This window comes from Macaca mulatta, chromosome 14, assembly GCF_049350105.2.
Source record: "Macaca mulatta isolate MMU2019108-1 chromosome 14, T2T-MMU8v2.0, whole genome shotgun sequence".
NCBI lineage: Eukaryota > Metazoa > Chordata > Mammalia > Primates > Cercopithecidae > Macaca > Macaca mulatta.
Window position 1 is genome coordinate 23,916,994 of NC_133419.1, and position 10,718 is coordinate 23,927,711.

Below are 10,718 nucleotides of genomic sequence, written 5' to 3' on the forward strand. Positions count from 1 at the left end.
CTCAGCTGCAGGTCTGTTGGATTTTGCTGGAGGTCCACTCCAGACCCTTTTTGCCTGGGTATCACCAGTGGAGGCTGCAAAACCACAAATATTACAGAACAGCAAATACTGCTGCCTGATCCTTCCTCGGGAAGCTTCGTCCCAGAGGGGCACCTGCCTGTATGAGGTCTGTTGGCCCCTACTGGATGATGTCTCCAAATTAGGCTACATGGGGGTCAGGGACCCACTTGAGGAGGCAGTCTGTCCATTCTCAGGGCTCAAACAGAGCCACTGCTCTCTTGAGAGCTGTCAGACAGGGACTTTTAACTTTACAGGAGTTTCTGCTGCCTTTTGTTCAGCTATGCCCTACCCACAGAGATGGAGTCTATACAGTCAGTAGGCCTTGCTGTGCTGCGGTTGGCTCTGCCCAGTTCGAGCTTCCTGGCTGCTTTGTTTACCTACTCAAGCCTCAGCAATGGCGGATACCCCTCCCCTGCAACAGGCTGCAACCTGTCAGGTCAATCTCAGACTGCTGCGTTAGCAGTGAGCAAGGCTCTGGGCATGTGGGACCCACTGAGCCAGGCATGGGAGATAATCTCCTGGTCTGCTGGTTGCTAAGACCATGGGAAAGTGCAGTATTTGGGCAGGAGTGTCCCATTTTTCCAGGTACAGCTTGGCACCAATTCCCTTGGCTAGGAAAGGGAAATCCCCCGACATCTTGCGCTTCCTAGGTGAGGCAAAGCTCTGCCCTGCTTTGGCTTGCCCTCCATGTGTTGCACCCACTGTCCAACCAGTCCCAATGAGATGAACCATGTACCTCAGTTGGAAATGCAGAAATCACCTGACTTCTGCATTGATTACTCTGGGAGCTGCAGACTGGAGCTGTTCCTATTTGGCCATCTTGGAACAGACTAGCAAGCAGGTCTTAAGATGGGAATATTTTAATTAAGGTAAGGGGAGAGGAGCAAAGAGATAGGGCAGCCATATAGCACACCACATGGGGGCAGCACATATTACTACAAATTGATGAGCTTCCCACATTCTGTAAATTTACCATTTTTCCTCTAAAGTTAATTCTGAGGTTGACCTTCTCAACAGTATCACCATTTATATTATCTTTATCATTTCCACCGTCATATCTGAATATAGCATAGTAGTTTTTAAAGCAAATTTTCTTTTTTTTTTCTCCGAGATGGGATCTTGCTCTGTTGCCCAGGCTGGAGTGCAGTGGCATAATCATGCCTCACTGCAGCCTTGACCTTCTAGGCTCAAGAGATCCTCTCAGCTCAGCTTCCCACATAGCCGGGGCCACAGGCATGCACCACTGCGCCTGGCTTTTTTTGTTTGTTTGTTTGTTTTCCTATTTATAGAGACAGGGTTTCACTATGCTGCTCTGGTTGATCTCAAAGTCTTGAGCTCAAGTGATCCTCCCGTTCAGCCTCCCAAAGTCCTGGGATTAGAGGAGTAAGCCACCACACCCACCATAAAGCAATTTCTTATACATTATCATGGTGTTTCTACTCTATGAGGATAGAAATCAGTATGTTTACAGTATACTAAAATATGGATTTCAGAGTCTAACAGTCATGTAAAGTTTCAGAATCTCTGCTCTGTCCCTTACTAGCTCTATGACCTTGAGCTTACCTTCTCTAAATTTCAGATGCTTCAACTTTTAAAAGATATTTATATAGCAGTATTTTGAAGAGTAAATGAAATGGTATATGTAATGTGATTGGCACAATGCCTATATTGTGATAAGAACTAAAAACAAAAAATGCTTGGTATGACTATTTTTTTCCATTCTTTCCAGTTGACAGGTAAATAAACCAAGTCTTCAAAATGTGAACGACCTGCCCAAATACACAAATGGGGTAGGTAATAAAATAAGATTATGTGTTTTTACTTTGACTTCAGAATTCTACCACTATGTGCATACCAATTAATTCACTATCTTTAGTGCAAAGGGGAAAAGAGCAAAATTATATTAAAGGATGGAATATTTTTCTAAGAGAATAATAATACTAATAATTATTATATAATAATATTTAATTATATACTACTAATAATAATACTAATAATAATGCTATTATTATTCTCTTAGAATATTATTATTATTCTCAAGTGGAAAGTAATCTAAGAGAAATGAATCTTTATTAGAGACATCAGTCTTTATATCTTTACTCTAAATATTCTCCAGAAATCAAAGTCTTCTAGAATAACTGTATGTTCTTGGAAATATGAGACAAGTCAGACAGTCCCATTGTGAATCAATGGTTTTGAAAATGCTTGAGAAACCACAAAACAGAAAAGGATTTCTAAGTATGAAGAGGGAAATGTGACTAGTACATAGAAACCATACATTCGATTTACTGTAGAGAATAAAATTTTAAAGAAGCTAACTTCGTGATTTGAATTGACTCTATTTTTTCATTTCAATGAAGCCATTTGAAAAGTAATAGTCCCATATAATGAAAATAGAAAAACAGCATGAATAGGTGAGATACAGAATGTGCATTAAAAAGGGAAAGGAGAAGCTCCGAGTTTGTTTAAAATGAATAATATTTTCACAAAATTTTAGAGAGAGAGATAACTTTAGAGGTGTTAGTCCATTATTTTCCTTTTAGAGATGAGGAAATGGACAATCAGAATGCTTTAACGGTTTTAAAGTCCATTAAGTTAGGTAGAAGCAAACCCAAGTTCAGATATTCTGATTCTTGTACCATTATTTTGCATTTTTCAACAGAGATTTCTCTTTCCAGCTGCTTATCTGTTAACTTTCAATACAAGCTGTAAAAACTCAGTAGCTTTTGATAACTTTTTCATGGATTCAAAACGTTTAGTGAATATTTATTGGGATCTGGCTCCAAAGATGACACCACATGCATCGCATATCCAAATATTTTCCTGTTTCTAACAAATAAAAACAATTGTAATAACAATTTCAAGTGTATTTGAAAGCACATAGACAATATTTAGAATACCACCAGTGCAGTCTAGCAGGTATTGAAACACAAAATTTAAAATTCCGAGACAGTCAGCACAATGGTACTTAATGGCAGCAGTTAATTCCACTGCCACTTGAATCCATTTACCCATAGTTTTTTCTTCTGCATAAAATAATAGTGGAATTGGTGACAGGTCTGTATCTAAATGTTATCTATACCCTCCCAGGGATGGGTGAGGAATAACTGAGAAAATATTATGTGGGGAGAATTGAGCAATGAAGTTCTCTTCTCCCATCACCTCCAGAGTTCAAGTCCCCATGATGCTTCATTTGGCTCTCTAGTCATTATTCTTCCTCCTTCCCCTTATTGTGTCCCTGTCTAGAGTCATTATTTAAATATTCACGTGTGACCATGCCTCATCTTGGTAAAAACCATTTAGAGGTTCCTGTTGTTTTTCCAATTGCGCGTCTACTGCTCTTACTACCTAAAACTTTTTATCATTTGATCAACATGTGGCTAAATTTTTCTAATTGTTTAGGTATCAACTCAGATGTTTCTCCCACCACCCAACTACCCACTGTACCATATATAGCAGACATTCTGTCCCATAGCCTGCTGTATTTTCTATATCACTTTGTACTGTCTTATATTATCTTATTTACTTCTAAATTTACACATATTTTACCTTTCCCCCACAGCAAAGTATAATGCTTCATGAAGCAAGAAACTTTCTATTTTTTATAGTTATATTCTTTATACCAAAATATGTCTCTCAGATAATAAGGAGCTCAATAATATTTATTGCAAGAGTGAATATATTAATACATATTTGAGTACCTAAACCTGCCCTATCCTTCCAGTTTCTTTTTGGGATATTTAACTTACAATTCTGCAACTTTTTAGAGCCTTGACTGACTTACTTAAAGAATTATAGGAGTCCGATTAACAGTTGCCTAAGGAGAACTTTCTTTCCATAGGCGCTATATATTTGGAGAGGAAATTGAGACACCAATGGGGTTTAACTACCTCCTGCAATCTCCCTGATTACATAATTACCAACTCCTTGGGTTTTCCATTCTGTTAAATTTATTTCCTTTTGTAACGTCTACTGGCAATTAGACTAAGGGACAATTTTAATTAAGATAATGTATCTATAAGGAAATACAGAAAACAGGAAAGAGTGAGTGGGATTTGATTGCTGTAACTCCATCTTTAGTTAGATAATTCATACCTATAGTGTCCTTTGGAATTCTGGACATGAGTGTATTAGTTTCCTGTGGTTGCTGTGACAAATAACCACAAACTAGATGACTTAAAACAACAGAAATTTATTTCCTCACTGTTCTGGAAGCCAGAAATCCAAAATCATAGGATAGTCAGGGATGTACTCCCTTTGGAGGCTCTAGAAGAGAATACAAGTTTTTGCTTCTTCCAGGTTCTGATGACTGTTGGCATTTTCTGACTTGTGACTGACTCTCTGTACTTCATCTTTACATTACACTTCTCTCTCTCTCTTTCTCTCTTCTTCTGTCTGTAAGATTCCTCTGCCTTCTATTTATTTATTTGTTTATTTAGAGACAGAGTCTCACTTGGTCGCTCAGGCTGGAGTGCAGTGGCATGATCTCGGCTCACTGTAACCTCTGCCTCCCGGGTTCAAGAGCTTCTCCTGCCTCAGCCTCCTGATTAGCTGGGATTACAGGTGCCCACCACCACACCTTGCTAATTTTTGTATTTTTAGTAGAGATGGGGTTTCCCCCACGTTGGCCAGACTGGTCTGGAGCTCCTGACCTCAGGTGATCTGCCCGCCTCAGTCTCCCAAAGTCCTGGGATTAGAGGTGAAAGCCACCGCTCCTGGCTCTCTACCTTCTTTTTAAAGGAATACATATGATAACATTTAAGACCAACTCAGAAAATCCAGGATAACCTCCTCATCTCAAGATCTTTTAGCTTAATTATTTATAGCTACCAAAAAAAAAAAAAAAAAAAAAAAAAAACAACCTGACTAGATAAGGTAACACAACAGCCACATGTTCCAGGGAAGAAGACCTGATATTTTTGATGTTTGTCATTCAACCCACTGCATGCAGTTAGGAGGAATGTTGTTATAAGCCTACTGGATCCCTTCATGATAGATGAATATTCACAATTGCCTTGCCAATAAGTGGCCTTTCAATCTCTTTCAAATTTCCAGGAACAGGGTTCTCAGTACCTCCCCAACAATTTTCTCTGTTCATTCTTATTGTTAAAAAATAAATACATTCCCAACGATGAGGCAGATCTCCCTAATGTCTCTGTCTCAGTTCAGTCCTAATCACATATAGCCTTTGCTATGTATCTACTGTTACCCAGATCCAGTCGTCAATTTAGTCAGAGCTGCAAGAACCCAAGGAGACTAAGTATCATATGAAGATAAAATCTGGAAAGTTTCTGGAAGCCGTTATGGCAAGTAAGTTTGCCTCTGTTGGACTAAAGTGGCTAGGTTTCTGGTTTGGTTTCTGTAGTTGGGACTAGAGCCCAATCTGAACCCTAGTTTACTGAGATAATATCCTGACACCTCTCTGAGTTTGTTCTTTAATCTCCAGATTGAATGTTGTTTCCCATATCTACCCTCCCATATAATTCTTAGCTGTTGACTTGGATCCTGTTCTGAATGGACAAATCAGTGGCAAGTATACACTTTTGCTATGCGACATGTTTTAACTAGCAGATTGATCACCTTCAGTACCAGAGTGACCCTGGAACAAGTAGGACAGCCTTCTGTGCTTTTGCCATGCTAGGATCCAGCCCCAAACTACAGCTAATTTCCCCAGCCTTGTCCATTCACTTATTTCATCAAATTTATTTTAGCTAATCCTCACACTATTTTGAAGGACATGCTTTTAATATTTCCACTTTACAGAAGACATACCTAAGGCACAAGGAGGTATAACTTGATTTAGTTGGCATGAGCAGCAAGAGGGAAAGACCAGTTGTCTTGAGTCCAGACTTGGCCAAATTGTGATTTCTGCCCTCTGAAGCTACAAAGAAGTCTCAACTTCCTTCTGTATGGAAGTCCATCTCTTAAATATATTCCTATGCTTTTCCTTCTCCAGGTTAAACAACAATTCCTAGAAACTCTTCATCTTGTAATATATTTTCTATCTTCTTCTTTTCGTCTTCTTTCCTATTTTTAAAAAATTACCTATAATACAAATTATCATTCTCAATCTCACTCTCTCTCCCTCCCTGTTGCCGCCCCTCTTTCTTCCCTCCTTCCTTGCTCAAAAAAAGGCCTTGCCTGTCCCTAACTCTGATGCCTCAGATCTGTCTGAGCACATAACCAAATCATACCCCCAGATTTCCTTGTATATCTATCATTTCTTCAGGGCTTGAAGAGCCACTTTTCTTCCCTTTAGAGAGGTATCAAATTTGGTTACCATTATTTTATGTGCCACTTAAAGCCATTGATAGAATGTTTGACTCTTTTCAGAAGTGTAACATCATAGTAGCACTGCAAAGCATGTCAAACTGGACATCTTTCAGGCTGAGGGAATTCTGAGGCAGCATTCAATGTGAACTGTTATCCATCTTCTGTAGCAATATTTCTCTTTTCTTACAGAAACCCCACTCTTTTTTCTTCATAGCTCTTTTTATATCTCCTCTAATTAACATAATGCCATTCTAATCGCTTTGATGAAATTAGTAGGTTTGTTATTTCGATATCTTTTTGTATGATTGAAAAATAATCTTCTCTTTGCTTGAGTTTTTTTTTTAAGAAAACATCTCAAATCAATAGTTTTTTTTTTTTAATTCCATCAATAAAGTATTGCAAATAGGTCTTAGAAATCACCTGGCATCTTGTTTCTGAAGCTGGACAACTCTTAGGTCTTATTCATCAGACTGCTGAACTGTTCCTTTTTCAGAGACATGGATAGTATCCAAAAAGATTCTGATATTCTTGTTTTTAACTGTTACAGCTTTCTCAATCAAAGTAGCGGAACTTGAAACAAGCCCAATGTCATTTACTTCAAGGATTAACTCATCTTTCTGGGACTGAGATACTGAACAACCAGCACCTGGCCTCTGCAGATGTATTTTTCACCCAAGACATTTCTAATTCAACCAGATCCCGTTTGTCACGGGTAATGATGTTGATGGAGAAGTGAGTTCACATGGACCTCATGTTGCAATGGAAGCCCAGTGCAACTCCCTTGCTCATGTTCTATTCATGACTACAAAGAGCGCAAACAATAGTCAGCTCCTTCGTATTTCCCCACTACTTGCCAACCCAGAGCCTCTTCTTTCTCTTTCCAAGGAGACTGAGATCTACACTGATGTGGTTGAAGTCCCTCTGCAAGGTCTCTCTGGGGCCCTTAACAATATTTGTTTGTCCTTTCAGAGTGATGTTGACATTTTCTGGAATGTTGACAGTCGGCTGAGAATGTCTTTATTCTTGCAGTAGATGCAGCAAGAAGCTACTTCGCTTGATTTTTAAGAACGGTTCTTTGTTAAACAAACAAACAAACAAAAAACAAGTGTCACGTTTCTTTCACAGCCCTCAAAGGAACCTAATATAATTAGAGACTTATAAAAGTCAGTAGTTCTGATATAAGAGGGATTGAAAATTAAAAGAAGGCTGGAGACAGATGAAAAGGGCATGTAACTGAATTTGTCTGTCTTCAGATCTGTTGTATCCCCAGCCCAAACTCTAGTCTATTATGTCCAACATGATTCAGAAGTATAACAGTTATCTCAAACATAACTGAGCTCTTGATTAGTCCCCATGCCCCTATGACATGACTGTTACTCTTTCAGTGTTCTCCTTCTAGTAATGGGGATATTTTTCTTCTAGTTGCCCAAACTGAAAAATTGAAGTCATCTTAACTCTTCTCTTCTTCTTACACCACATATACAATCCGTCCATAAATTCTTCATACTCTATCTTTAACTATATCCTGGATTTAAGCACTTCTTATTGCCTTCACTGCAACAACTCTGCTCCCTTCTACCACAATCTTACCTAGATTATTGCAGATGTCTCTTAATTGGTGTCTCTGTTTCCATCACTGATCTTCCACAGTTTATTGTCTACATAGCAGCGGTACACATAAGTCATACTTTGTCATGTCTGTGCTTAAAACCAGTAGCCTCCCGTTACGCTCAAAGTAATTTCCAAATCCCTTAACATGATATATAAGACCTTAGTTTATTTGACCTTCAGATATTTCATTGTTCTCATTTTTACTATTTCACCATCTCTCACTGTACTCCAGATTCCACAGTCACTTTGCTATTTCGAGAAACTCAAACATTTGAGATACACTGCCTCTTAGGGTCTTTGCTGCTGCTTTAAAATGTTCTTTTCTTTCCTTCCTTCCTTCCCTCCTTCCTTCCTTCCTTCCTTCCCTCCCTCCTTCTTTCCTTCCCTCCCTCCCTCCCTCCCTCCCTCCCTCCCTCCCTCCCTCCCTCCCTCCCTCCCTCCCTCCCTCCCTCCTTCCTTCCTTCCTTCCTTTCTTTCTTTCTTTCTTTCTTTCTTTCTTTCTTTCTTTCTTTCTTTCTTTCTTTCTTTCTTTCTTTCTTTCTTTCTTTCTTTCTTTCTTTCTTTCTTCTCTTTTCTTTCTTTCTCTCTTTCTCTCCTTCTCTCCTTCTTTCTCTCCTTCTCTCCTTCTCTCTCTCTCTTTCTCTCTTTCTCTCTTTCTTTTTTTCTTAGATGAGGTCTTGCTCTGTCACCCAGGCTGCAGTGTCGTGGTGTGATCTCAGCTTACTGCAGCCTCTGCCTCCTGGGTTCCAGCGATTCTCCTGCCTCAGCCTCCTGGATAGCTGGGATTACAGGTGCCCGCCACCATACCTGGATAATTTTTGTATTGTTAGTAGCGACAGGGTTTTACCATGTTGGCCAGGCTAGTCTGGAACTCCTGACCTCAGGTGATCTGCGCGCCTTAGTCTCTGAAAGTGTTGGGGTTACAGGCATGAGGCACTGAGCCCGGCCCATAAAATGTTCTTATGCCCATACGTGTATGGCTCATAAATAGCTATGAATCCTCTCACACTCTGCTGATGCTACTCCATCAACCAGAGACCTTCCGTCACTACCTTACTGAAAATAATAAGCTTTATCACTCTCTATGCACTAGACATTGCTTTTTTTTTTTTTTTCATGGCAGTTACGACCACCAGACCTATTGCCCATTGGTATTCATTTATTTTGTTTTCCGTCTCCCCCATGAGGGTAAGAATGAGGTATATTTTATGTTCCATTGGCTTCCCAGTTCCTGGAATAGTGCTTGGCACATGTTAGGTACACAATCTATTTTCTTCCAGTGAATGACTGAAACTACAGCAAGCCATGGTTTGAAATTGGGGTAAAGTAGGGTAAGAACAAGTTATAGAATCAGGGAGAACTTGAGTCTGAATCTTTTTCTGGCTCTGCCCACCCTAATTTTGGCAAGTTGGTTAACTCCTATATGGATAACATATAGAATAACATATATGGATAACATATGTATGTGGGAGACAGAGAGAGAGAATGACACATATAAATTACCTGGCACAGTACATGGTCGTCGGAACTCATTAAAGGTCACTTTCTGACCCTTCCTATTAGGCCCTTCCTTCTCTAAGCAACTCACTCACCTTTCCTGGATGACGTCTTGGCTGGTGTCTTAGACTTCCTTGCTATCAGAAAGAACTCAGTTGAGACCCATAAGGCTCCCACCACTAAAATAATTGGGGTGTCTGTGCCTGTGCTTGTTTGTAAACTTGGCTTGTTACAACCTGTAGACGTGTTTTTCGACAGATGTTTGACATCGTGTGTCTTCCAGCACAGACAGTACCTTGATTTGTGGTGCAATGTACATTCAGGTTGAAAACTGCCATCTAAATTAGTGCTGCATGAGGCAGTTTACCCAGAGCCTCATGCTGCTACCGCTAAAGGACGACTCAAATCCTCTAGCTGTGTGTGGGAGGGAACATGACAGTTCAATTTAAATACCTCTGCAGATGCACTAAGTTCTGAAAGACACATTCTCTGCAGCGCACTGTGTTTCTGTGCTGTCATTCTGTCTACTCAGTCTCAGCTGCAGTCTAACAGCGAGGGGAAGAGGTGGCCTGTGTTCTGAATCAACAAGTCGTATCATCAGCATAATAGTTAACAGGTTGACTTCTGGATGAAGACTGCCTACATTCAAATACTGACTTCACAACTCCTTAGCTATATGGTCTGAGCAATCCAACAGCCTCAATTTCCTCATCTGTAATATTGGGATGATCCATAATAGTACTCATCTTTTTGAGTCATTGTGAGAATTAAATAATATCTTTCAAGTAAATCACTTAGAACATTTTCTGGAAAGTTATAAGTTTTAATGCTAAGTACAGATGATTATCATTATGCATGGAATAAGGTGGAAGAGGAGCAATAGTACAAAGATTAATCAGAAACGGCCACTTAATAAACCTGGTTGAATCCCCTAATAAAGACAGGGATGTAACTAACTCTAATACAGAGCAATGTAGAAACAGAAACGAAATGTACTTAAGCCAGTGGGTTACAGGGTAAGGAAGAATTCACTGGAGGCTGAGGATGGAAGTGAGGCATGTATAGGGAGGAAGGAGCTGATTTACTTGTGATCTAGAAACTGGTCCTATTTAAATAGACGTAAGCAATATTTGATACTAAGGAAAGACACAGGCATGATTAAAACTACTTATCTTAATGTGAGAAACTTTGAGCTCAGACTCTTTTATCACATGTTTTTCAGCTTTTAAGTGAGGAAATAGTATTCACATTGGCCAAAGTCGATGAGCAAGGTGTCA

The 10,718-nt window shown here is 39.6% G+C and overlaps 1 pseudogene; it reads right to left on the bottom strand.

Annotated features, from left to right (window-relative positions):
• Positions 1-6,791: 6,791 nt before the first annotated feature.
• Positions 6,792-9,960, bottom strand: LOC100423587 (large ribosomal subunit protein uL6 pseudogene; annotated as a pseudogene).
• Between the last annotated feature and the right edge of the window lie 758 nt (positions 9,961-10,718).